Here is a 27,091-nt window from a genome sequence, read left to right on the forward strand (position 1 = left end):
TTTTTTTTTTTGTTCTTGCTGGTTGGATCTCAAGATACTTTTTTTAACCTCATTGTGTGCCATCTGTCTTAGAAAAGGTCTGCTCTGTATTTTTTAATACAATTCTGATGCTGTTCTGAAGACTACCTGGGAAAAAAAAATACATATTTTAATCATGCCATAGGCACTGATTTAAGAAACAACAACAAAAAAGAATTTACTGAACAATTAAAGCAAAGGGTCCATTTCTGATGGTGGCATGGGCTACTGCACAGTGCCCGTGCCCCAATTAATATTAATGATCTCTTGTGCACAGCAAATTTATGGCATTTGATTGACTCACACAACTACACTTCAAACTGTCATGTAAAGTGAAATATATGGGCACCATGGCCTAATTTGCATATGCATATGTTCTTAATATTAATTAGTCTAATGGATCTAAGGACCTGGAGATAATTTGAGAGCTGGGAGAAGAGAAGCAAACAAACCAACAAACCAAAACTCGTTGAAAAGTGCCCTGGTGTGGGTTGTTCCTACAGTCAAATAATTCTCCTGAAATGCAAAATAATTGGCATGGATTTCTCCTCTGTCCCCTTGTCTCTCCCAGGACCGACTGAATTAAAATCCTATCCCATACAATGCATTGTTTTGGCTCTGACCCTGACACTTCTAAATTCAGAATACTTAACATGCCAAATAGATTACGGAATTATTTACAGATGAATTTGAGTGCAGGCTTATGGGTGCAGGTCAGGGCTGTGAGATTTGCAGCCCTGCGAGGGGGCTATTTCCCAACACACCTGTCTAATTCTCATTAATATTAACGGAAACTGTGCGAGTTTATTGGGGGGAACTTGGTCTCCCCAGCTTAGCTTTGTGCTTGCATTGTCTGGGAATGATGGTGCAGATTTCCAGAGGAAACAGCCACTGTTGACCATCGGGTGCTGGTCTTCCAAAGTTGGTGGAAATTCAATTTTGGGGTGTTCGAGGGAGCGAGAGGTGCCAGAGCAGGAAAGCAAAGAGGCGTCAGGGCAATCTTTTATGTTTTGTTGTGCGTGGGATTGCCTTGGGGAGAGGCTGAGATCCTGATGCTGGTTGTGTCCCTGCGTCTGTCCAACTCTTCTCTGTGCTGACCGACTTTAAATTTTCCCCAGACCCAGCCCAGTGAGTCTAGCCCAAGCGAGCAGACGGGAGTTCAATCTGCACGGCAATGAGTCTGCGACAAATCACCTCTTGTAAGCTGTGCCCGGTTCTCTCTGACATGTTCGGCGAGAGGAATTAGCAGAGTTTATCCTCTTGGAGGTCGAAGGCATCCTACAAACCGGCACGTGGCCTCTACCTGACGAACTCTGCCTCCTGAAACAAGTGAGTCATTTGCCGATTTTGCAGATTGGGTATGTTTGTGGCATGGTTGGTGGTGCCCGCTGCGTGCCAAAGCTTTGTGCCAGCTGAGGGTTACGTTTGGGTGGTGGTGAAGAGCAGGTTGGCAGTGGGGTCTATGCACTAAATCCTTGCAGGACCACAACGTGCTGCAGGGAGGTGGCGAGGGAAGGGAGGGATGTTCTGATGCCCCACAAATGGGCGAAAGGCAGGAGGAGGAGGTGGCTGTCACCCTATGCAGTTGTGCAAGCGTAGCGTGATGATCCCAATGGAAAAGGAGAGCGGGCTCAGCCCTCCGGCACGGCCCAGCCTGCTGGGAGCCTCTGGGAGAGCCGGTGCCTTAGGACATCCCTGCACAGTGTTCTGCACAAAGGGAGGTGTGACACTTGTGTGGGATGTGTCCGTGAGCCTGGCTGTGGCTCTCGCAGCCTGGCCGGTGGCTGCGAGACTGTTTCTGTGCCCATGGGGAGGTGGCAGAGAAGTGACCGCGGACGCAGCATCGCTGTAACCAGGGGGGTTTCTGCACGAGTCGTTCCAGCAAAGCTTGGGCAGCCAGGTGGGAGCCGCGGCACAGCCCGGGCAGGGTGATCGGCAGGGAGGAAAGCTCCGCTCAGAGCAGGGACGCGTGAAAATCGCGAAGGCCGGAGTGTACGAGAAGCTCCTCCAAGACAAGGGTGTTTCAGAGCTGGGAAACTGGCTAACGCCATTCCCAGCCTCGGGGCGACACAGGGGACCTGTGCCTGACTCACCTGGCTTTTTCTGCGTAACAAAGAAAAACATCCCACATGGTTTCAGCCCATTTCCAGCCTGCAGAGCTGTAATGAATCTGCAAGTTGCTGATTGCCTTTACGAGGTGCTGAGCACCGCCAGCTACTGATATCAGCAAGGAGAGTGGCGGCTCCTGGCCGGATCCGGTCCACAGTGAGTTGTTCTGTAGAAAAAAATGACTTTCCTGTACGAAGGCATCGCTTATATACTGCATATATATAACAAAACCTGGAAAGCCTCTAGTCACTCATTTTAGCTGCTAAAATGCCTTTAGGCCAACATTCCTGCTCTGAAAGGGGTTATGGACATGTCATATGGGGGTCATCAGTGAAAAATATACCCAACTTTTGTTATTCTTAAGTCTAAATCAAAAACCTTTTTTCATAATCCACTAAGGGACGATTTACTAGAGAGTAGAATGTGGTATCAATTATTTCTGTGGGCATCCTTTTTGTTATAAGAAGCAAAGAGGATTGCTTGAGAGTCAATAGCATGACTCCATCTCAGATTACTAAATAATGAAATGCTAAACTTGGCCTAGAGTAAGGACTATTGCTGTCTCAAAGGGACCAGAGGCTTCAATTAAATCAGAGGACAGTGTTCAATGAATGAGAAAAGGATGCTTAAGGTACGATGACATATTACCGGATTTTACATTTAATTGCAGTGCTTTGTTCTTTTAATAAAAGCACAAGAGCAGTGGATCTCCATTATGGTCATCTGGTGGCATTGTTCACTGTGGACAGTTTATTGTAATTTATTGGCTATGTTTAATCCCTCTATTTTTCATATAAATGAATTCTGTCTGCTTTATTTTATGAATTTTCTCTGCTTTTGAGAAAAAAAACACAACACACCTAATAGTTATTTACACACAAAAGAGCTTTTCCACTGAAATACTCAGTAAGGTAAAAACCAACCCAGCGTAGTATGAAGCTGGAATGAAAGCGAGCGCGTCTGCTCAGAGGTAAGTCTGCATCACCCAAGCAGGTATTGCCATTGTGTCCCGCGGGCGCTGTGCAACCCGGAGGTGGTTTGGAAGGGTGCGAGATCCCGAGAAGCGAAGCAAAAGTTGAGGAGCTGCAGTCCTGACATCCTCACCATGAAACGTCCTTGTTCATTTTGTGCCACCGAGCTTTCCCGTGCTTGGGCTGTCCCGGCGCTCGCCACGGGGACACGTGCAGGGAGTGGCTTTCTGGGTTTCTGGTCCAGGAGAAATTGGTTTTAAAATCCCCTGCCGCCAGAGGTAGGTTTCAGCTCTTTTCTCAGTGCCCTGGGATAACGTACAACACATGGCAGTAGTTTAGCTGGAAAACCACAGGAGCATGTGTGTGTGATTATACACATGTATGTGTGCACACATGCATGTATAGATATATTTATAGTTTTATGTTTGCGTATATCATTATACATATTTCTTTTAAAATGTAAATTTTTAAGTGTTTTTAAGTGGCTGTCAGGCAAATACTTTCTTTTAGACATTCTTGCTGCAACGTGTCATCGCTGCGACTTGTCTCATCTGATCACACCATCATATCCCATTATATAAATGATGAAATCATCAGTGACTTCACCGACGTAACTTGGTGCATCACGGCAACACCGCAGCTACTGTCAGCTTAAGGAGGGAGAAGTTGAGAGACCTGAAAAACTCAGGTTCTCATCTGTATTTTTAGAGGGTGGTTTGTTTTTTTCTTTCTTCTTCTTTTCATTAAAATGTCCTCGTGCAGGAGAGGGACTCGAAATGCAGCTGAAATACAAGGTGCATCGAGCACAGGCAGGGGAATCAGCCTCTCTTCAGCCCTTGACAGTGCATGTCTGGGTTTTGGGCAAGATTCTGAAACAGGGTCACGGTGTGCGGTTCGCTCTCCTGTTTGAACAGGTTGGGTGTCTCTCTTTCGTTTCTGCCTTGTTTGAGCTCGCCTCGTTTCAGAGCCCGTCTCGGGGAACGTGGCAGTTCAGTGAGGACGGGGAGATGAGACGACTCTCAGAAGTAACGACACAACATGAACCTGCCGAAGCTGCCACATGAGGTTTCTAACCGGGGCCGTTTCTGCACCCCAGGGAAAGTTGTATCAGCTGCATTGCCTCCTGGGGAGAAATTTCTCGATGGTTTTATCTGGAGGGCTTCTTCGGCGCGTTTCTTTTCAATGAGCGTGCAATGCTTTTAACGGCCTGCAGTATCTAATTTTTATAACATCATTTAGCCATGTGACAGCATCGGAGTAATGAATTCAGGAATTGTGTGGCGAGGACTGTCTGTGCAAGAGGGTACAGGCAGTACTTAACTCCCTATCGATCGCAGCGAGCGACTGATAAACAAGTGAGTGCCTCCTGACCAGCCCAAAAACGTGCTCCCGGTCCCAGACGCGTTCAGACACGATTGTTCAGGTGTAAGATTGGGTTCATAATCTGCAATCGCAGCCTTTCAGCACCCGGGAATTGCTTTGGCTCTTACCAGGGGGGTCCCGTGCAAGGGTGACGGTGGCAGAGCTCCCTCCTGGGTGGCTGGATGTCCAGGACTGGGCCGTGTCTGGGTGCAGGTTGAAGCAGTTTGGGTGCAGGATGAAGCGCTTTGGGTGCACGATGAAGCACTTTGCGTCTAGGATGAAGCAGTTTGGGTGCAGGATGAAGCAGTTCGGGTCTAGGATGAAGCAGTTTGGGTGCAGGATGAAGCAGTTTGGCTGTAGGTTGAGGCAGTTTGGCTGTAGGTTGAAGCGGTTTGGGTGTAGGATAAAGCAGTTTGGTTGTAGGATGAAGCACTTTGGGTGCACGATGAAGCACTTTGGGTCTAGGATGAAGCAGTTTGGGTGCAGGATGAAGCAGTTTGGGTCTAGGATGAAGCAGTTTGACTGTAGGTTGAAGCAGTTTGTGTGTAGGATGAAGCAGTTTGGTTGTAGGATGAAGCACTTTGGGTGCATGACGAAGCACTTTGCGTCTAGGATGAAGCAGTTTGGGTGCAGGATGAAGCAGTTTGGCTGTAGGTTGAGGCAGCTTGGCTGTAGGTTGAAGCGGTTTGGGTGCAGGATGAAGCAGTTTGGGTGCAGGATGGAGCAATTTTGGTGCAGGAGGAAGCAGTTTGGCTGTAGGTTGAAGCAGTTTGGGTGCAGAATGAAGCAGTTTGGGTCTAGGATGAAGCAGTTTACCCAAGTGCCACTTGTGCACGTGGCCGATGCCACACGTCGTGCTCCAGCCCCCTTGGCACAAAGTCCTGTGCTGCACGGAGGAGAGTTATCGCTGTGAATCGGGCCGTCGGTTCACCAACTGCATGGTGTTTGTCACAGTTCTTCTTCCAGGGGCTAATGCAATGTGACTCTGCCGTATGCATATCTGTAAATTACCATATGATGAATACGGGGCCGTCCTACAGCAAACCCTTTCTCTTGACAAAGTGCCGTGCCTATTCCCAGTTCTCCCCGGCCTCTGTTTTTGTTAATTTTACACTGAAGGATCAACATGCCCGGGATGCACACGTGCATCCATCTCTCTCCCTCTCAAAGGAAATTAGTGCTTTCCTGTCACCGCAGGTGATGTGCGGAGGGGAGGAAGTACACAAACTGATTTATCTGGAGCTGTCAGCTGTTTTGAGGATGTTGACTACTAAGGGTGTCAGCTCCTCCTCAGTAGTTGGCTGACTCTGAAGAAGACCCCATTCCTCATTAAAAGAGCACTGAGCTGCACTTGAAAGTGACTTTCCCACTTGTTCTCCTCTCACAAACATCACAATAACAGATTCGCTGTTTAAAGTGGCATGATCTTCATGCCAGGCCCAGGCAGCTTTGTAAAATACATCTCTGCAGCACTTGGTAGCACCGGTACCATCCATGCAAAATTCATTTGAGGTATAAACTAGAGACTATCATCACAGGCGACAGTTATAGCAAATCAGCACGCTGTGTACGCTTTCATCCTTTATTCACATTATGTATCATAATAAACGTCGTCCTAGCAACACAGTTTGTTGGGATTCAAACACAATATCCCACAATGCCTGGCCACGGGTGGATGTGAGAAATCACGGCTGTACGAGCCTGGTACAGCCTGAAACGGCATCAATGCTTCTTACTATCATTTGGGAGGACTCTTTCCTCCTCCTGCAACCTTGGGAAGGGAACCTGTGTGAACTGGGGGTCCTTAGCAGCGCTGGGAGCTGGATCAAAATGCGTCAAGACTCGAAATCGGAAGGCTTGAGGAGGAAGAGGACGGACTATCGCATGGGAAAACTGAGAAATATTGGGGAAGAAATATTGTTCAGGTACAGGACTGTATCTTCCTTCTTTTTAATAACTGCTTAGTGAAGAAGCACTGCCAAGGTATTGAAAGTGGAAAGAAGAAGAAATCTTAATTTAAAAATATATGGTTTTGGTATACGATTCCACTCAGACCTGAGAGAGACGTTCCCTGAGCAGAATTGGGTGCGATTCATATAACGTTTTGCCAGCCCCTGGGGATGTCACCTCCTTCTGATGTCTCCATTTGCAGGAAAAGCTTTGTTGCAGGAACAGCACCAGGCTCCCACACCGAAGGGCTGAGTTCACTTCCAGACCTATCTTAAAGAATAGGCTGCTAGAAATAAGGAAACATCTTGGAAAAATCATCCTAAGTGTTGCTAAGGTGCACCCAATTTTTGAATGAGCGTGGAACCGCTTTCACAGCGAACCCGATCCGGTGCGTTCAAAAGTAACTGAGTCGGTGAGAGGTGAATGCCAGAGGAGATCAAGTCAACCCTTCCCTGCACAAATCTCTCAGGAGAGGAGGTAACACAGATGAGTTCAGCCTTTACATTAGTAAAGTACCAAGCAAAGGCCTGAAATGGTGAAGTCTGGACCCCGGTCCAGAACAGAGCCCTTGCAACCTGTAGAGAGAGGTTTACATCTCGTCTGGGGATGCCATAAAATAGGACCATTCATCATCCTCAAAGTTTATATCTGTGTCCACAAGCAAAATGTGTAGAAGTTGAGATCCAGAGATGGGTTTTAGGGCTCAACTCTACATAATTCATTGTTGTGGAGCAGTCCTGTAAAAGCAAAATAATTTATCTTGGATTTTAAAGCGTGTGGAGGTTTTGCTGCTGCGGCTGAAAGGACAGTTGGGGTCCTGTGGGTGGGAACTCAGAGAAACACTTAACAACCCAAAGCCTTCGTGGTTATTAATCAGAATTTTGTATACTTTTCAGTTTGCTTCTCCGGGACTGATTCCACTGTGCAATAATTAAAAAGAAACCTGTGCTGACGGCGGCGCCCGCCCCAGCCCGTGGAGCGGTGCCTGGCTGATCCCATTGTCTGCACCCTGAATGCCAAGCCTACAGTTAATAATTAGTTAGCGGCGCTGAAATGAAATGGCACAAGCGATGCTCTGGTACCCTGGCAGAGGCGGCGGCCGAGCCAGCCAGGACTTTGTCATCTTGGCAGGGAGCGGGAGCAATCGGGGCCGTCCCGCGGCCAACACACCGGGCAGGGGGGCTGGCAGCGCGAAAGGGAACGTTTCGCCATCTTCTAGGGGGAAAAAAAAAAGGAAAAGGGACTCATTTTTGGTAGGGAGGTTTCCTGGAAATGTCTCTCAGGTTCATATTTATTGTTTATTGCCCGTAAAACTGTGTTTCTATGCTTCACAAAGCCATCATTTCGATGTAGTCTGCCTAGCCTGAAGTGATAAATGAAAGCAATGAAGGGAGAGGAAGGGTGTTTTGGTGATTAAAACTCCGGATTTGACTTGAGAAAGTAGGTTTCAGCTCCATCTCTGCCACCAACTTTGGGGTGACTTTTGACCAATCGTTTAATCTCTTTGGGCTTATCTAAGCCAGGGAGAACAATGATTTCTCCCTTTTTTTGTGTGTGGGTTTGTTTTCTTTTTTTTTTTTCCTTGTCTGGTTAGGCTGTCCAAGTCTTCCCGTTGAGGATCCTTTTTACTATGTAAAGTGTGACCAAAATGGGCCGCCGCTGTAATTTAAACTCCAATTTCCAGTATTTTAACAACACGTTCATGGATATAGAGAGGGAAAATAGGGTAGTAATTAGAAAGGATGTGAAGGAGGAGAGTATGAATGGTGGCAAATGGTGAACCTCAGAGAAATCCTTTTCTGACTGGAGCAGGTTTATGTCCCTCAGTGGCGATTGAAATTTATATGGGCTGTTATTTTATGGAGGTACTCGTAAAGTGGAGGAAGTGTGGTGGCCTCTAGATGTAGAAGGTCAGAACAGATGATCTAATAGTCCTTTTTAGCCTTAAAACTATGAAGAAAAATGGAGGCTTGAAAATTATTCTTTTATCACAGTTAGATGGGAGAAGGAAAGACGGATGGATGGCAAAGCAAAACCCTAAATTTGGACACTCCCTATCCTTGTCCCTTTGCTCATTCCTGGGTTTCCAACTGGGCCGCGTGTCCCAGGGGTCTCTGAGCCACCTCTCCAAAGGGTGCCTGAAAGGCAACCAAAAAAACCCCTGTTGTCAGGAGGCTTTAATTCACTATTACAGGTGATCACCTCTCCATTGGAAGTGTGAAAGTCCATAAATCAAGAAATGGCTGAAAAGTTCTGCTCTGGTCTTTGCCAGCAGTGAGAGACGGCTCATTTCAACCACGTTTATGTGCCCGTCTTGATTTCTCAAGCCCGTTCCTACTGCGGAACAGGGCACTTCTTGCCACCATCGTCAAGCCAGCCTGGGATCCTCTTTTAATTTTCTCTTTTTCTGCTGACCCTACAATTAAATAGCTCCTGGCGACATGGCGTGGTGGCCATTGTGCCATTGCAAAGGTGACATGCGTGACTGTAGCGGTGTCAGGAGGGACACACGTGGAGATGACCTCCCAAAGCAAAGGCTGCGCTGGCTCGTGGTGCTTGACCGTCCTCCGTAGACCTCCGCTGTGAATTTACCTTAATCTCATTCCAAATCCATTTACGTTCCCAGCCTCCGCAACACGCTGTGCAGTAAGTTGCATAATTTAGTTATTCTTCGTAAAAGTGTTTCTTACGGGCTGTTTTAAACCTGCTGCCTCGTAATTGGGTGCGCCCTAGTTCTTATGCTGCGAGAAATAATGACTAATTCTTTTCTATTTGCTTTCCCTGCGCTGCTCATAATTTTATAGACTTTATTTTGTGTTCTCTGATTTTCCTCTGTCATTTTGTAGCTTGAAGGGCTGCATTTTTTACACAGGTCAGCATAAGGGGAGATAAGGAAGGGATTTGGTGTGTTATTGCAGATCCTGAAATGTAGAAGAAAAATTGAGCATCAGCTGAACCAAAAATGAAATTTTAGATTTTTTTCTGATTAAAAAAAAGGGAGGATTAAAAAAAGAAACTTAAAAGGCCAGTTTGATGTTCAACATTGGTTTCAGAGTTTCATTTCAATGTTGAACCCTTTGGTTTTCATGCAAACTGACAATTGAAGAATATCAAAGTCAAAGAGATTTCATACGAAAGGCTTGAGACGTTTTTGTTTTGAAAGTTGCAAGACGTTTACCTGCTTCTCTGAAATTTTCCTCCTCAACTTGTCCATTTGGTCAAACCAAAACCTATGCGATCAGCCAATCTGCAGACTTTTCACCCAAAATGCTTCTTTTACCCAGGCATAAGGAGAAGGCTGGCTTGACAAATTTAATCTAAACCACACATTTTTGACCGCATATAAAAACTTGTCTAACAAAAATCCATCAAAAATCTTGTGCCAGACAGATTTCCCTTGGATTTTATTTTACGTGCACTAAACACTCCGCAAAACAAAGCCTGTCCAGAAATGTGAATCCGAGGGCTGTTTAGCGCTGTAGATTTACCCCTTGTATAACAATTATGTAAGCACATATGCTAATTGACATCGGATGCGACACTGTGAATATGAGCGGTGTTCGATAACCATCGCAATTTCTCATTTTGCTGCTTTTGGTTGCGTAGGCCAGTGGTCGCACGTAGCAGGACAGACTACAAAACACGCAGCATAGTGGTGCCAAACTACCTGAGGATTATTGCATTCCCCTGCTGGCGAATCGTGCCCGGATCCTCTCGATTTTTCAAGTCTTCGTTTCTTTATTTATGTTTTCTAAGAGGAAGGAACTAATTAATCTTTCTCCCAAAGAAACGCGGGCGCGCACTTGTTCCCACCTGAGTTTTGCTGAGGGGGAATTCCTCACCGTGGCGGTTTTGAGTCCGTGGAAGAGGGTGGGGATGGGTCTGTCTGCTCCTGCTGTCTGTCTGTCTGTCCTGAGGTCCTTTTGGAGACCAGGAGGGTAAAACTTAATTGGCAGGTGGCCATGGGACCCACCAGAGATTTCTTCTCTGCGGCGAGATATTGTCTAGGGTTGTGGTTTTGGTTGACCGTGATGGCACGTGTTAGTTCTATCGAATCTAAGCAACGTTTTGTTTCCCCCCCGTCGTGGTGGTGTTGGACTCAGTCTTAGTCTTTGTATTACGAGTCTGCCTAAAACCTGATTTTTTAGTCATAAACGGAAGATATTATTTAAAAATTAATTCAAAACAGATATATGGACTTCACTAAAATATGCGATATCCAGGGGGAAATGCCCTATATTGTATGCTGGGTTTATTTAGAGTAAGTCTGGTAAGATCAAGGCACATTTTAATATACAAATTATATTTGTTTTTAAGCTACAGTATTCTATCTGGACTCAGCCTGTCTTCATCTTTTTAACCATTAATCTTGCTTTTTGCCCCTAATCCTTTCTTTGCTACAATGAGCTTTCACTATGTGTGTGTGGGGAGGGAAAACCCTATTAGATTATAACATTTTATGAGTTGTCAACGATATAATGACATTAGCCACCTGACTGAGAAGTAAAAACCTTTGTGGTGTCACATAACAGGTTAGAATAGGCTGGTAAGCCCTTGTGAAATAAACAAGGTAAAAAAAAAATAATTAAAAAAAATCCTCCAAAATGTATATTTAAATGGGTGGCTATGAGCCCTCCCTGTTTATTAGAGCACCGAGGGCACGTTAAATATTTTATACGTATATATCTTTCTGTCTCTATAAAATAGGTGCGCACACATCCATCCACACACACACGCATAGTCTTTCAAAATCAGAAAGGTCTCAAATTTAATTGGAATGGAAAATGCTAACTAATTGGCATCCAAATTTGATTTGCTGTAGAAACCTCATATTTGTTTGAAACACAACACTGTGTCTTGGAACACAAGCCCAGTCCTTCAAAAATCATACACGGGAACTGTGGAAGAATCAATTAAAGTTGATTTGGCAGATCTGCTTTTGACAAATATAAAGAAATCTCTGATTAGGCTGAGAAGAAAAGAATCCCTCTCTCGTGCTCTCTCTATTCTCTCCCTCTTTAAAGGCAGGAGATGTCAGAAGGGGGTGGGTAGTGATATGCAAAACACGGCCTCCATAACCAAAGTAGCCTGCAAAATTAGGTGTCAGCATGCAAAGCTTATTGATGTATGAATGCGGAAAATGAAAGCCGGCAGTAGACAGACGGGGCTAAAGGTGAGACAGCCACAGTGAAAGCAGCTGTACATCTACGTCAAGGTGTTGCTATATGAGCCTGCTTTTTTCTGGAGGGCCACAGCCTAACAAGCTGCGCCTGGCCATAAAATGATGAAACAATACAATGTAGGCACACACGGTGCGAATACCAAATAAATTGACTCCGAACCCCCCCCCACGCCCCTTCAAAGTAGGCCTGTGTATTCATTAATAAATTCATATTCTGAGTTTTCAATAAAAGAAGAAAATGCAGTGTAAACTGGAGTTACTTAGTGACACCCAGCTCATTGCTTTTTATTGTTGCTTGCAGCTACGAAGCCTTCGCTGTGCACTAGTAGAATTTATTACTGTCTGTCTTTGTGGCAAGTTGGCGAAGTGAGCCTTTTGAAGAAAATTGACCCACACTTCATGAATATGATGAAAAATGCCAATAACACTACAAAGACAAAGCTCTTGACATCAGCGTGCGAAGAACTAAGAGACGGTAATGAAAATATTGCAATTACAAATCATAGCCCTTCCTCCCCGGCCAAGGGGAGCCCCGAGACCCTGCGAGCTGTGGGGTGGGCTGAAGAGTGGGGGGGCACAGGTTTCACCACCTGGCCCCCTCCCCATCCTCCCTGCTTTGAAGGAGGAAAGGGGTGAGAAGAGGAGAGCGAGCCAAGTGCTTAATCCAACGAGGATTTCCCTCCTAGATGGTTGCGAGCGCTCTCGTTGCTAAGGCACGAGATTAGGAGCCGAGGGGTCCGGCTGGTGCTCGCCCTTCTGCCAGACTCATCCTCCGAGCTCCTGGACACTAATCACTGTCAGATTCTATGCCTCAATTTCCTCCTCTGTAAAATAGTGTTGTTTTTTTCCCTTCTATGCTTTATGAATGTAGCCCACTTGGGCCAGCATCTCCTCCGAGCTACCTCGTTCTGCTCGTGCACATGCGCCCCTCTCGTCTTTCGCTATTGCAGTAATAGCAGTAGGTTAAAAATTAGCATTTTGCAAGCAGGAAAGTCTGCCCCAGTGAAGTGAAAGAGAAAACAAGAAACAACGTGACATGCCAGAGTTCTCCATTTAATTCTTGCCCTGGTGATGAGCAACTCAATGAGTGAAAATATATAAGGAACAAATAGGGCAGGCTTTTTTTTTTCCTCCCAGCAGCTGATGGAGCACGAGAACAAAGCAACTTCAAGACAACAAATGTGAAGGCTAAGAGAAACTGAGCTAAAAAAAAAAAAAATTAAAACCAGCAACGAAAGGTTATTTAGCCCTACGTTGAACATTTGCCACTTTCTGAACTTATTATTCATCAATCAAATTTTCTGTCACCAAGATAAACTGTAAGTGCCAGGCGCTTTGTTTATGCATTCTGCTCTTATATTTATTGTGGAGAGACCTGCTAAAAATCAAATAAAAAGCCAGCATGCTATCTACTAAATTTGTATGTGACAGACATAGGTATATCTTGCCACATTGGAATACTGGTGCCAGAACAAATCAGTTCAGCTTTGCCGTTCTCATGCTCCTCTTGCCGTTTGCAGGAGATGACACTTGTAAATTAAGGCAAACCGTGGCTGTTTTCCTCTGACATGTGGCCGCTGATGAGATAATCATGAAGTCAACCGGAGCAGTTGTGCAGGTCTGGGTGAACTGGTGGGCACCCAAATACAGGCTACTGGGGAACCAGTGGCCCCGGGTGGCCGAACCCTTCCATGGAGCATCCTCCTTAGAGGCACCATGAACCCAACAGGAGGAGATGAACTAAACTGGACGTGATACTGTTTTCCATGTATTATAAATCAAAGTTGCACAGTAAGGTATGAGGAGAAAAGAGATGGAAAAGGAAAGTGAGTAAAGGAGCATCCAAACAGCAGAAGCAGCTACTGTATAGCAGGTGAAAAAGACCAGCAAAATGGACTGACTGTGTCTGAACATCCATCCTTCCAAAGCAACTGCAGATTAGAAACCATTGCCTGTGTTACTTGGCTTTGAAAACAAGGCTGATGCAGAAATGTCCAGGTGAAAATATGAGACCACCACATAGACCAGAATGATACCGGTGTAAAGAACAAAAAACAGGACGGAGCCAGAGCCCGCGAGCAGATTGCCCAGCTATAAAAATCAGCCTTGAAATCCAGAGGAAAGGTTCATCAAAGGCTGGCTGAAGTGCAAAGGTTCAGACCTGACTAAGGAGCAGCTCGGTTTTTGTTGCTCTAGAGCAAGACCCGTCTCCTAAGATCTGAGCGAGAGAATTAACGTTGTTCTCTTGCTCAGCGGAACGAGGCGGTGGCACAGCCTGGCCACAGATGGGGAATCTCACAAGCGGAGATGCAGCCATTAGGTAACATATTGGAGAGACTCTACTGAGCGGGCTGAGTGCCTGGTCTGGGAAAAAAAATGAGGAAAAGAAAACACTGTGTAATTATACAGCCACTCAGTTCTGCCTTCTCATTCCTTGTTTCTGTGGCCATCAATATTAGGCTTCTACGCTGCTTTGCAGAGCATTTTGTGGCTTGTCTCTGTAATGAGTGATGCCTCATATACATTAAATAACCTTCCATAGGAAGCTACAGGTTTCATGCTGGGACAATAATGTTGGGACGCTCATTCCCGCCGCTGGAAACCTGGAAATACGGCCCAGCCTCGTGGTGAGCTGATCCCCAGATCAAAAACTTTCCTTCACCTTGTCCCTGTAGCACGCAAAAAGCACAAATAGCTAATGGGACAATTTATTTGGCATAATTGATTGTGGCTAATGATGACTGGAAATCCAATTGTGACACTGCTGCACTTATCTGCACTTTAGATACAAGGAGATATATTTTTCAGATCTTGGCATGTTTAGCATTTTGGGATGAACAATTTATCTACCTGGGTTCATTCTGCTGCTCCCAGAACTGATTGTATATTAGCGTGTCTCATGAAAATCATGCGTGACATTACTCTTGCATCTATATATTGAAAAGAAATGAAACTGGGGCCGGATAAAAGCCCTTTGAAGTCGGTGGAAATGTCTCCCATCAACTTCAATACGAACAGATGAACATAGAAATATAGGATTGGAAAGGACCTCCTGGGTCACTGAGTCAGTCCTCTGTTGTCCCCCGCGCTTTTCTATATCATCCCTTCTCCACCGGTCATTCCTCTTCAGCCTGCCTGTGTGCTGATGATGTGCTCAGCATATTGCTGGAAATGTTATCAATAATGAGATTTTTGCATTAGAGGTAACCAATGGATCCTGGGTGTTTGATTTGTCAGCTCTTCAGGCACGAACAATTCCCAGTACGTCACCTTAAAAATGCAGTTAGGTGAATGAATGCAGATATCTGGAAGACTGAAAGGGGTGCAGGGCTATCTATATTCAGTCTATGCGTTTGTCAAAACTCTGAATACTCATGGCACGGCTTCCAGTAAGTAGTAGATGGGATTCTTCAGTGGTCCTTGCGGCAAATAGTGGGGACTGATCAAAACAAAACGAAAGGGGCCCACGTTTGTGGCAACATTTCTGGTCTTTAAGTGTTAAAAGTGGTAGGTAAAGGAGGCCCAGGTTCTCTGGATTTTTTTTTTCTGTACAGTATTGTGAATGCTGACAGTGAAAAGAAATTATTGGAAGGTATGACTAGGAAGATTTTGTGCAATTTTATTCACTACCAAATATTTAAAGATAGGAGCGAGGGCTGGAAAGGGTTAAAATTAAAAGCTTTTTCTAAAGCCTGCAATAATAATACAATAGACTGGTGGTAGCCACAGGCAGAATTTACTGTCCTTGGTCTAGTGAACCAGTATTAACCCTTCAAGTGTCCTGGATGGCTCTGCACAGTGTCACTTTCTGCTCCAGTGTATCGATGTATGCTTTCTGTCAGATTGCTCAATTAATTATAATTGTCCTACCTTTAAAGGGATGGCCCTGGGCATACTAGGGGGTGTGGCCCTCATGGGGTTTTATTTCAAGCCATATCCTACTGTCTCCAACTCAGTCAATGAATCTTACTCATCAATATTTAATGACACAAGTGTACCTTCATTTTTTTTCTTTTTTAAAAAATAATTCTTCTCCACAGCTAGACAGGTGCATTGTCTTCCCGTTATGTTTTGCGGACAGCAAAGCTGCTGCCGAGCTCTGTGTTGGCATGTGGGGAACGGGTGGATAGACCCACCAGAAAATGACAGCGGGCGCTACCTGCGTGTTTGAGAAATGGGCATTCCAGACCTTGTGTTCTGCCTCCGAGATGCGACAATAGGCGTCTCGCTACAGGTTCATTACCGAACAGGTATTCATCAGCTTCAAAGCAGCTTTTACCAACTCTGTAGCGCACAGGAAGAAATTGGTTTTCAGGAACAGGGCAGGAGAGACATCTCAAAGGCTCTGCTTATTTTATTCTCTTAGTGCAACCTCAACTGCTCTAAAAGCCACCGGTGACACACTTTGTGCTGTTCACACCTTGGTATAGTCTTGGACAAGAACCACATCCTGCGTATTATTGGTATTTTATGACAAAGTAAAGCAATTTTAAAACATCAGGCTGCCCATCTGCTATGAACTAGTTTTCACAATATTCAAAATAGATGTGTTTCCCTTTCCTGTTTTCATATGAGCAAAATGCAGACCACAGTTAGGTTATGAGACTAGGGGCCAGGAATTTTTCTACTTTTAATCCTGTCTCTGACATTGATTCCTTCATTAGCCTTGGGCAAGTCATTTCACTTGGATATATTCGAATCACCACATCTATAAAATGGAGATGCAGTGAGGTGTCATGGAGATTTATTAGGCTGTGTCTGCAGCATACTTTGAAGAAGTCAAACCGTACACACCTGTTAATGAATGGAATTTTTAAATATGAATGAAAACATTTTCTCGTTCCAGAAGCCCAAGTTCTGACTAAGGGTCCTACAGGCCTATGACTGTTGCCACAGTCAGCAGGTCCCAGTTTACACTTGCTGTGTAAACTCATCAAAGAAAAATCAGCTGAACATTAACATTATGGCAGCTGAATGCCAGGCGATTTCCCAGTCAGAAATGTGTTGTTATTACTGGAGATGGTATTATTGTCCTTATGAAAAACAAACAAACAAAAAAAAACCAAACAGATTTTGCAGTTAAAAAATTTCTAGGAGTAATTTAGAGAGTTGGTGCTTTGGGACTGGTAGATATACAGGGAAATTGGATTCCTGCGTAACTGGATCACTACGAAGTAAAACCTTAATCTTGCGTGAGCGTTTTGCTACCAGCCTCAAAGAAGCCAAGACCTCACCCAGCTTACCAGTGAGCTTTGGGAAGAGGCTTGGAGGCTTCACTAGGGCTTTGGAGCCTTTACACACCAGTGGTTTGGTCCAGGGAAGGTTGATAACCAGTGGAAGCCTGTTTAGCACCTGGCTTGTGGAGGAGCTTGTGAGATGACCTGGTCCCGCTCTGTGCTGGCTGTGCTGAAGGGTTGGCAGAAAGGTGTTAAACGGGACGTGTGGCCCCGTCTGCCGGGCCGCTCTGAGCTGCACACCTGGGTGCGAGGCACAACTCAACTTTGGAACCGAAACACGCTGGTGCCGAATTCGCCTTGTCCTTACTCATGCCGGACTTTCTGCAGGCGAGAATAAATCTCCTGCGTGACTAATCTGTGCATGACTCACCGGCTGTGTCGTAACGCGAACCTCGCAGAACTGTGGGAAACAGCGGTGCGCTGAGGCGTGTTGGAAACGAACGCTGACCCCGCTCAGCAGACAGCAGGTTCACACAGAAACTCAGCGCAGGAGGTGGTTTCGGCAGAGCTGGGACAGCGCAAGCCCAGCGTGGTCCCCGACCCTCCTGTCACCCCCTGCTCCGCCGCTCCTCGGCCAGTCCTGGGGCTGCCAAATGCTGCTTCTTACCGCTTTCCCAGCGTCCCTGCCCAAAGATATCAAATGCTTTTCCTCCTGTGGCGCATTGGCAGTGATGCAGGGTTTTTGAGGAGAGGTGGTGAAGCAAAGTGTTGGTAGTAGAGCTGGGAATGGGAGTCGGTGACGCTGAGCACAGTCTGGAGAGAGGAGGACACCTGGGTTAGGGAACAGATGGGACTGCAGTGGGGTTCCAAGGAGACAGAGCAAGAATAGGAACGATGGCTCTCCAACAGGAGATAAAGTGACCCTAAAAAGGCATGCTGCGATAATAAAATCAGGTTCATTTTAGTCACCCACAGCGGTTTGAATTCAGCTCTTCCCTGTCCAGACGCTGTTTTAATCTCAAGTGAGTCAGAGCACACAGACAACGAGCATAGCTGCGCACTCACGCTGGTTCACAGCCACACCGCCACTTACAGCGTGGTGGAAAAAGTGACCAAGAGGACAACATCAGGCTCTAATGCTGCAGGACATGACCAAGAGGACAGCGTAAGGCTCTAATGCTGCAGGATGTGACCGAGAGGACAGCGTGAGGCTCTAATGCTGCAGGACATGGCGCTGTGCTTGGACCTGAACAAAAGCAATAAGATAACTGCACTGAGGTACGGCCACTCTTGTGTGAGCAGTGACGGCGATAGGCATTTTGCTCAGGAGAATTAGGAAGGAGCATAATGCTCCCAAACACCCTGTGGAGACACACGGAGCAGAGCTGCTTTCTCCTCTTTTGGGGAAGGTTCAGCACGGGTGTCCTAACCACGGGAAACAAGGAACAGGAACCTGGTCCTACCCCTCCAGCCATGCACACTAAAGCATTGCAGCAGAAAGCTCTTCAGCCATATCTGATTTACCTTCCAGCACATGATGGAGAAATTAGCCTCTGGTAGCTGAGGAAGGGGCACATCCATGAGAGGTACGTTCCTCTTCCAGGAGCAGTCTCGTTTCCTCGGTGTGCTGACAGCTTGCTTCTCCAGCCTCTGCTTAACTTGGTAGTCACAACCGAACCCATAATTTCTCCTAGTGTGTAGTATTAAAAAAATCACTTTTTAAAAAGTCAAGAATTTTTCCTGCGTGGTCTAGTTGTAATATGTGTTTTAAAACCTGTGCTCAGGCCTTGCTAAACTCCGAGCACAAAGCAGCTGGGAGTGCTGCAGAGGGAGCTCACTTAGCCAGGGGGAAACGGGTACGGAGCGTGTTTCGTATGGCTTGTTTGCAAACCCCTGTGGCTATTCTGAGGAGAGGCTCCTGGGATTTTATGCAGTCATGTATGTCCCTTCTGACTTGGAAAGATGGATTCTGTCCAGGGTTTGGCTAAAAGCAAGAAAGGAGTGGCCATGTTCAACAGGATGAATTTTGCTGGTTTGGAAATAAAACGCAGCTGACAAAATCACCATCTACTGCCTCCTCACAAAGCTCATCTGCTCATACCCAGATTAAATAAGGAAATTAATGAATGAAAGCAAATGTATGGGCTGTAACAGAGGGAAATCACACAAACAAAAGCGGAGGTTTCCACTTTCCTCAATATCCCACTGTGCCCCAAGTTGCTGCTTGTCTGCTAGGCTTCAGGGTGTTTCTTTTTCTTTTTCTTCTATGAATTTATTGGTGTCATTTTTGCACTGGAAGCCTGTTTCACCGCGTTTCTGGCAAACTCCATTGGTTAGACTTGTTTTACCACATCATGATCTTTTTTTTATAGCCCACATCTGCCAGGAAAACTTTGTCATTCATCATCTTCCTTTCTGCTGCGTGTGTTTCCAGCCAGGCACAAAATGTCCTTGTATTTCTGAAGTAATGTAGAGCCACCTACTCTGGTCCTTGGGCTTCTATACCCACAGTCTAAGTGTTCCAGAAATATGTAATAATACATATAAGATTGTTTAGTGGCTGTTCTGATAAGATGACATTATCCATGGTAGAATTCATGGAGACTTTGCACAAGACCAAAAGGAGGAACAGAAGTCCCTCTCACCATGGTTTTGTGACGGTGTCTTAGTTGCACCATGTTGGACAAAAAGCTTTCTTAAAGTTCTTGTGAATTTTCAGCAAACTTGTTTGGGGTGAATCTGGGCTGATTAGCAATTTGGGAGTTAAATGAAGGTTTTCCGTTACATTTGCTCCAAGACACATCAGCCTTCACGCACAACTCAGAGGATCAATCGTTGTAGTTGCTCCTTGACTGAAGACCTGAAGCCATTTCCCAGCCACAGAGCATTGTGACCACAGCTCTGTTTTCCAGAAATTTGGCCCCAGCTGGACCGAGGTCAGAATTTAATACGTGAGCAACAGGTATGTTCCAGTTGTTCGCTGGAGGTGGATTTGTACTCCTGATTTTCCGTACCCTCTTGACATTTTTGCACTTGTGCGAATGCCTTGAAAGAACAAATTCCCTTTGGCTCTCGTGGGCTCCAGAGGAGGAACCCGCCGAGCGAGCAGAAAGGCAGATGCAGAAGCCAGCGCTGCGCTCTTTGCCACCGGAGTCTGGCTCCCTCCTCTGTATCTCGCTTGTACGGAGACAAATCAAAATTCAGGGACCTGTGCCACACTTTCTTCATAATGCATGTGTACAAATATTTGCATGCCGCAGCGGTTCAAAGGAGCCTGGAGATACGATCTTAACTGTGGTGCTTTCCCAGACCATTGCTGTGCTTTGCGTTTGTGAATAAAGGCAGCAGTGTCTGCAGTCAGGAGATCTCTCATATAGATTTAATCTGGCTGTTCTCCTCCCTGGGGAGCAGAGTTGAGGATCGCGAAGTTCGAGGTAGAGTGTGTTTGAGTTTTGTACGCAGAATAGACAAGGAAATTTGAAGCCTAAATTGCACATTCCAGCCTTCTCATGGAAATGGTGAGCAAAGAGGAAGGGGAGCCTTTAGTACTGAACATGCGCCAATTTTTAAATACCGATACAAATCTAGAGAGTTTATTTATAAACACCACATGTGTGTATGTGCGCACGTGCACACACACGCTTATACATATACATGCCTACGTGTAATGTTTATAAACAGTGTGTCGCATATCTCTCCACGTATAGATTCTATTGATGATTGCTTTATTCATCTTTTGGCGGGCCCATTTAAATGAAAATACATTCCCCGTTTCCTTTGCTACTATAAATTCTGCGCGATGGGGAAGTGGCGAAGAGCACTAGCGATACATCCGTGGAGAAATGCCCTGTTGAGAAGAGGAGTATTATACAGGGAACAATTGACAGCCCTTCACTTCAGTGGGTACATTTCTCTGTACAGCTGCATCACCACTAATGATAAATGAGTAATGTTTGATAGCTGGCTCCGTTGTCTGACAGCTACAGTTTTGGCCAGAGGGCCACGACAGGCTTTAGACTTCTGTTCAAAATGAGTTAAACATATTAGGTATTACGAAGCCACAGAAGCCTCGAGAATGAGTGCTGAAATGAGTTATCAAGGTATGCTCCTGGGTACACAACTTGCAAAGCAGATGTCATTCTAATAATGTGTGATATAGAACATGTCTGGCCTAAACCCTGCTGGATGAAATATGAAGCCCCGTTGGTGATATTTAATACCATTTTATGAGGTGCCATCTTATAAAGACAATGCCCGCCTTATGTGGAATGCTTAAGGTATTTTGCCAAAGGCACTGGGAGGTATCTGAACTAAGTAGAATTTTTATTATTTTATAAGCCTTTACTTTGTAATATTTCTGTTTCTACATTATTGTGGTACTCGCTGCGCTAACCCTTTGTCTAGTGAACTTCATGAGCGGTTTACTGATAGCTTGACTGATAGCCACAGCCGCCTGTGGATGTAAAGGCCAGTTCTTACCTAAATATATTCTTAGCAAAAAAATACAGTAAAATAGAAAGCAGACTTCAAAAGGAAATAAAGCTTTGCAGGAGGCACTCTTGGAAAAGAGGTCCATGGAGCTATGAGATCCAGAGGTTTTGGTGTTTTTTAAAGGAGTGAGGCCTGGGAAGGTTGGGAGTTTGTGTATTACAGCTGCAGGATTCGTTTTGTCTTGAATTCCTGTTGTAAACTTTCACTTCCCATCGAGATTTCTGGATCCCTTTGCTGATATCCCGAGGACGCGTGCCGCATTGCTTAGCTTAAGGAAAATGATGTGTGTTTTCACTCTCCAGTTCTCTCTTTATTTACATCTTTTCATTTAACGCTGCTTTTGTGGAACAAAATTGCCTCCTTGTCCAGGTCCGCTGGAAAGCGGAGGCAGAGTGCAAGCAGTTATTCTGAGCAAATTAGGTATCTCCTTCCTGGGATGCGGAGACAGCACTGACAGTGCCGCTGAGTTAAAGACCCCGGTGGGGGCAATACTGATGTTGCGGCGATGCTGAGTTGGTGCAAATGGGCTCAGCACCGAGATGCCATCGCCTCTGCAGGAGGATCTGGTCCCCTAAACCACTGGAGTGGTTTTCTCCTCATCATCCTGCATCGTTCTGTATCTCACGGTCCTTCTAGTCCGCGGTGCTTCTCTGCTTTGTCTCTCCCGAGCAAATAGTGACCTAGAAAATAGTGACTCCCCGAAATGCTCAGCAGGGACGGCTGATGCGCTTCCAGAGGGAAGATGCAGGGGGGTGGCCCTTGCAGGGCAGGCTGGGACCCCAGTTCTGCTCCCTCGGACTTGTGCTCAGCCATCGTCCGACCTCGTGAACCCCACGGGACTGGGTCCCTGCAACCACTCCTGCCCATCGGCTTGTCTGAATAAACATCAGCGCTACAGAAATTGCTCGGTTTGGTGTGCCAGTGACCGCCGTGTACAATTTCCAGCTTGAAAGATGTCTCTGCGCTAAAATATGTGGCGGTTCTTACTCTTAATCCTAACACTCTTCTTCTGTCTCCCTCACTAAGTGATCTCTTAATGTGTGGTAGTGCAGCCTGATGCGTGGAGGTGTTAGGTTAATTCCCTTTGATAAAACCTTACTAACTTTTTTTTTGCCCTTGAAAAACTTGCTTTCTCTTCCAAATGCATCATCCTGTGAGCCCAAGGTTCACAGATATTCAGATTCATCTTCCTTTATACCATAAACATGCCAGATAGATATAATCCATTTGGACACTGGCAAGTGATGACTATCAGAGGCAGAATGGGTACTGAGGGGCCCATAGTTATACAGTAACATCAGCCTGGCAGCAGCTCATTCATCGTGCTCGATGATCTGTCCATCTCCCTGCCTATGGCTTGTAGCACATAAAATACAGATGAAAAGTCAGACCAAATATTCTGTGCGCAATGCTCTTTGCATCTCACCCGGCTTTTCTAGCCTGGGTTTTAAATGTGGTCCAGCTGTCCGGACAAGATCCTGCTTTTGGAAAGAAGCGTGTCTTAGAAATTCCTGAAAGTCGCTGCTCAGTGTGTGACATGTCAAGTTGCATCTGCTGTGTCACAAAACATCAGCGTGTTGCGAAAGACCATAATGAAAGGTGACAAGATACGCTGTAAACAGTTTCAGTCGATGTTTTTTCTTTATCCCAGAGCAAATTTCGTGCGATATTACGATTGCATAGAGGGTTTGGCTTCTGTTTCGTCACTCAGCGGAACTTTTGCCCGTGGCGATCAGCCGAATGACCCTGAACATTTTGGGCATGGAGGTGGGTTGACCGGCGAGCCGATGTTTGCCAAGCGCTCTCGGGATCCGTGCCGGCACACGGGGCGGTGGGGCTGCGCTCGGGGTCGGGAGCACGGGGTGGCATTTCCCTCTCAGCCCCGGCTCTGTCCCACCGCCCACGCAGGTGCCGCGTGGGGAATTTCCCCCTTGTCCCCCCATCACACGTGTGCGCGGGGCTCCCCGAAAGGACCGATGTGGTAACGTCAGGGTTCCCAGGGGCGCTTCATGGGGTTTTCTTGCCTTTCGGAGAAAGCTCGTAAACTCGTTTGCAAATCCTCCGTTTGAGCTGTACAGGTGGCTCGTGTTTATCGAGGTTTTCTACTAGGAGCTCATTTCCTTAAAATCTGTCCTTATGTTTGCTAAAATCCACACAGTCCTTGTTCCAGGCTGTGTGAGGCTTTTAGCTCCTTTTCCCTCTCAGCATTTTTTTTTGCCTATATTGTTGCAGGAGCCGAATGGGGAAATGCACAGAGCCGGGAGATTAAAGATGTAAATTTTATAAACAGAAATCAAAGGTCCTAAATCCTGAGCAAAGAAAAGCCAACGTAAGTATGAACATTAAAAAACATACATAAATAGTACTTCAAGGCTGAATGTGTTAAATTATTCAACAGTTAAGTCATAAGTGTTCTTAAACTTAAGTATAAAAATGCCCTTGACAATATTTCATAGCTGTGCATTTCTTTAAAATATTTAGCATTCTCATTAAAGAGAATGACTTCATTTTATATATTAGTTACACTCCTGCTTGTTAATATGAAGGAATTTAGTAGCAAAGAGCATTCTTATGTATATAAGCCGAAGACAATTTACATATAAAGTTGGACGACTATTCACTTTTTATTTATTCCTGGATCATCTGCATCCACGCATAGCTATAGAGCATTTAAACAAATTTGTTCCTTAATGTGTAGTATTAATATCTCCTGCCCCAAAATATCATTTGCTAATGCCATCGCAAAGACAGGTTCATTCAAAGCTACATGAAAGTTCTTGCCTTTGAAAGACTTAATGAACCTTACATTTTTGGTATAGCGCACAGTGTAATGCCTATTACATATTCATTGCCAGAATGGAAGATTTCCTTTAACTCTGAGCTTCCTGGTCTAGTTCACTGTAAAACATTGTCAAAAGTCACAAGAGACTTTCGCTGAAAATTGTGACTCTTGATAGCAGGATGTAATGGGGAGGTTTAGAATAGAAGAACCTGTAGTATATGGGCCCAGGGGGAATCGTTCTGACAGACAAATGGATGGATAATACAGTTTTTGACATAATGGGATGAAAAAGTTTATGCCAGAAAGAACTGAATTAAAGTTATTACTTTAAGGAAATTCTGGAGTTCTCAAGACCGGCGGTATTACCTGCGTGCATTTCATCTTACTGCATCTCTGCATAACAGGTTTTTAAACAGGGTTGGGTTTGAATTGATTTATAGCCTTACTAACAAACCTGCAGTAGAAAATACAGTTGCTTTCTTGGAAGTAACCCCAGTAACATCATTTTACGGGGTGTTTTTTTGAGATCTGTCCGGTTTTTAAAGTCCTGCATAATCAGTTTGCTTCTCGACTCCCTTTTATAAGGACAGCACAACAAAAAGGGCTATTATTCTGAGTTTTCTCTAGAATAGTGGGAGGTTGCATAGAGCTATATTATTTTGTGTACATTTCTTTTTCTCACTGTTTTGTGAACTTTGGAAGTTTGCAGCTCCGAGATCCCGGAGCGCTGGTGAGACACAGAAATCAGCTGATGCAGAAACTGCTGCAAGATCAAGGCCTTAGTTCATCAAGGCCATCCAAAAAGGACTGTACGTTTTTTCTCCTTGTTATTTTTAGGCGATCACGGGGCCGAGCTGTCAATCAGACGCGTTTTTGGGGGTGTTGCGTACATGTGCACCCAAGGGTTTGACCGCAGGTCTCTGGAGAGGGGATGGTGCAATAACAGCCTCTCCACCCCGAAGCCTCCGCTCGGGCTGCGTTTCATTTTATCTGGCACTGACTGAGCCGACGGGTAAAATGCAGAAATAAGGACGGCGGAGGGAGGCCCCTCATAATGGCAAAGATGAAAAATGTGTTAGTGCGGAACAATGGAATGATGGTAAATCTGAGATGTAGGCACCAGTCACCACTTGTACCACGCTGTTGTCAGAAGTGTGTTGAGATATCTGAGAGAGCAGGCTGAGAAAGAGAAGCTAATTATACCACATTATTCACTTCTGCTCATTAGGTATAGTACAAAGGCCCTGCTTTTTATGTATATGTTAAAGTGCCGAGGACTACGGGAATAGATAACTTAGTGTTTCTTTTGTCTCGCCAGTGGGTCGGCTCAGGCAGAAAAATTGTGTTTTTACGGACTTGTGACTTGCTGATGTCCGTCCCTGGGTCACATTGTCCCCTCGTGCTGCCACTTGCCCCTCGTCATCCAAAGACCGCAGACAACTGCCCCCTCTCCAGTGGAGTGTCAATGACATGAGTTCAGCTGTTTAAAAAACTTTGTATATGTGGTATGTATAATGCATTCGCGCTTGGGCGTTTCACCTGCCTCAAAATGAGCCGTTAGGAAAAGATGAACGGGAAGGCAGAGGCTTGGTTTATTGAAATTATTTATATATGAGAAATACCTGACTTTCAAAATTCACAGCTCTTTTACGCTCAAGTCACAATGAACACATTAAATCTGAGAGGAACAGGTATTGCACTTCTGCACTAAGGTGAACGGAATCAAACCTGGGCATCGAAATCTACCCTTCTCCACGATGAAAATCACCTTGCTCTTCTAATTATGAGCATCACAAAAGTCACAGCTTCAGAGAAATACCCTGCAGCTACACAAAAGGAGAGACTGGAGAAGCACACAGCTACCAATAAGTGGCACTGAGCATCTACTCCATTTCTCACACAGGTTGGCATATCTCTCAGTGGTCCATCTGGTAGAATTGGATGGCATTTATCAGGAAATAATCCAATTGTGGCATGCCAAAACCTGAACATGAAAAGTACTTGTGCCTAGTGTCAATCATTCACCCTCTGACAGTTCAATAAACATCCTTTCTGTGATGGTTTTCAGGAACACTGACACCCAAAATGCTGGAAACAATGCCAGAGATGGAAATGACAATGCTTCTGTGAAACATCAAAAGGGACCGACACAACCTGGCATGGGTTTTGCCAAGTGTTGCTTAGCAATGCAGTGTAATTGTGGGCCGCTGGCGTGTCAGGATTAGCCGCGAAGGGAGCGATATTCACACCTTTGCTGAAAACGCGTCCTCCCCAAATAAAGAAGCACAAAGTAGGGATGTGCAGCATCAGCAGGAGGAGGGGATGCTGCAGCCACAATACACACATACATATATATATATAAAATAATGTATATTTTTGGCTTCTGAAAAGCCATCTGCCCTCGCCCGTTGTCTTCCTCGAGCATGGAAAAATAAAGCATCTTGTCCCAGCACCACCAGGACACAGACCCGTCCTGCCCAGCGCATGGTCTCCGAGAGTATGAGGAGGTTTCATGGCCCAGAGGGGGCCAAACTTTGCTCCCAGCAGCTCTTGCAGGACGTACGTGATTAGACCCGGACTAGCTTGGCCGCTGGCACCCAGAGGATAGTGACAAAAGCCCTGAAACTGAGAGGCGAATAGCCAATGTCACTCCTAAGGAAGTGCAAAATAGGGACAGTCTTTTAACAGCATAACTGGTGGTAGTAAGAGCAACCTGATGTAGTTGATGATGTCCCTGGTCATCGCAGGGAGGTTGGACTAGGTGACCTCTGAAGGCCCTTTCCAACTCAAACTATTCTATGATTCTATTCGATGATTCTGTAAGAAGATGCAAGGAGCTGCTGGTAACAAAGGAAAAAACTTGTTCACTGGCCGAATTTCCCAAGCGAGCCCCTCTCCCAGGTGCCTGGATGTAGCCCACATCTGCAGCCGCCCCCATTCCACCCCATGAGGGATCCTGAAGGGCAAATGCAGCATTTCCAGAAGAACAAAGAGCGCTCCGTGGCTGGAGGGAAAATGTACTGTTTTATATTGACAGTGCCACTTTGCC

The sequence above is a fragment of the Caloenas nicobarica genome, chromosome 3 (genome assembly GCF_036013445.1).
Source record: "Caloenas nicobarica isolate bCalNic1 chromosome 3, bCalNic1.hap1, whole genome shotgun sequence".
In the NCBI taxonomy this organism is placed as follows: Eukaryota; Metazoa; Chordata; class Aves; order Columbiformes; family Columbidae; genus Caloenas; species Caloenas nicobarica.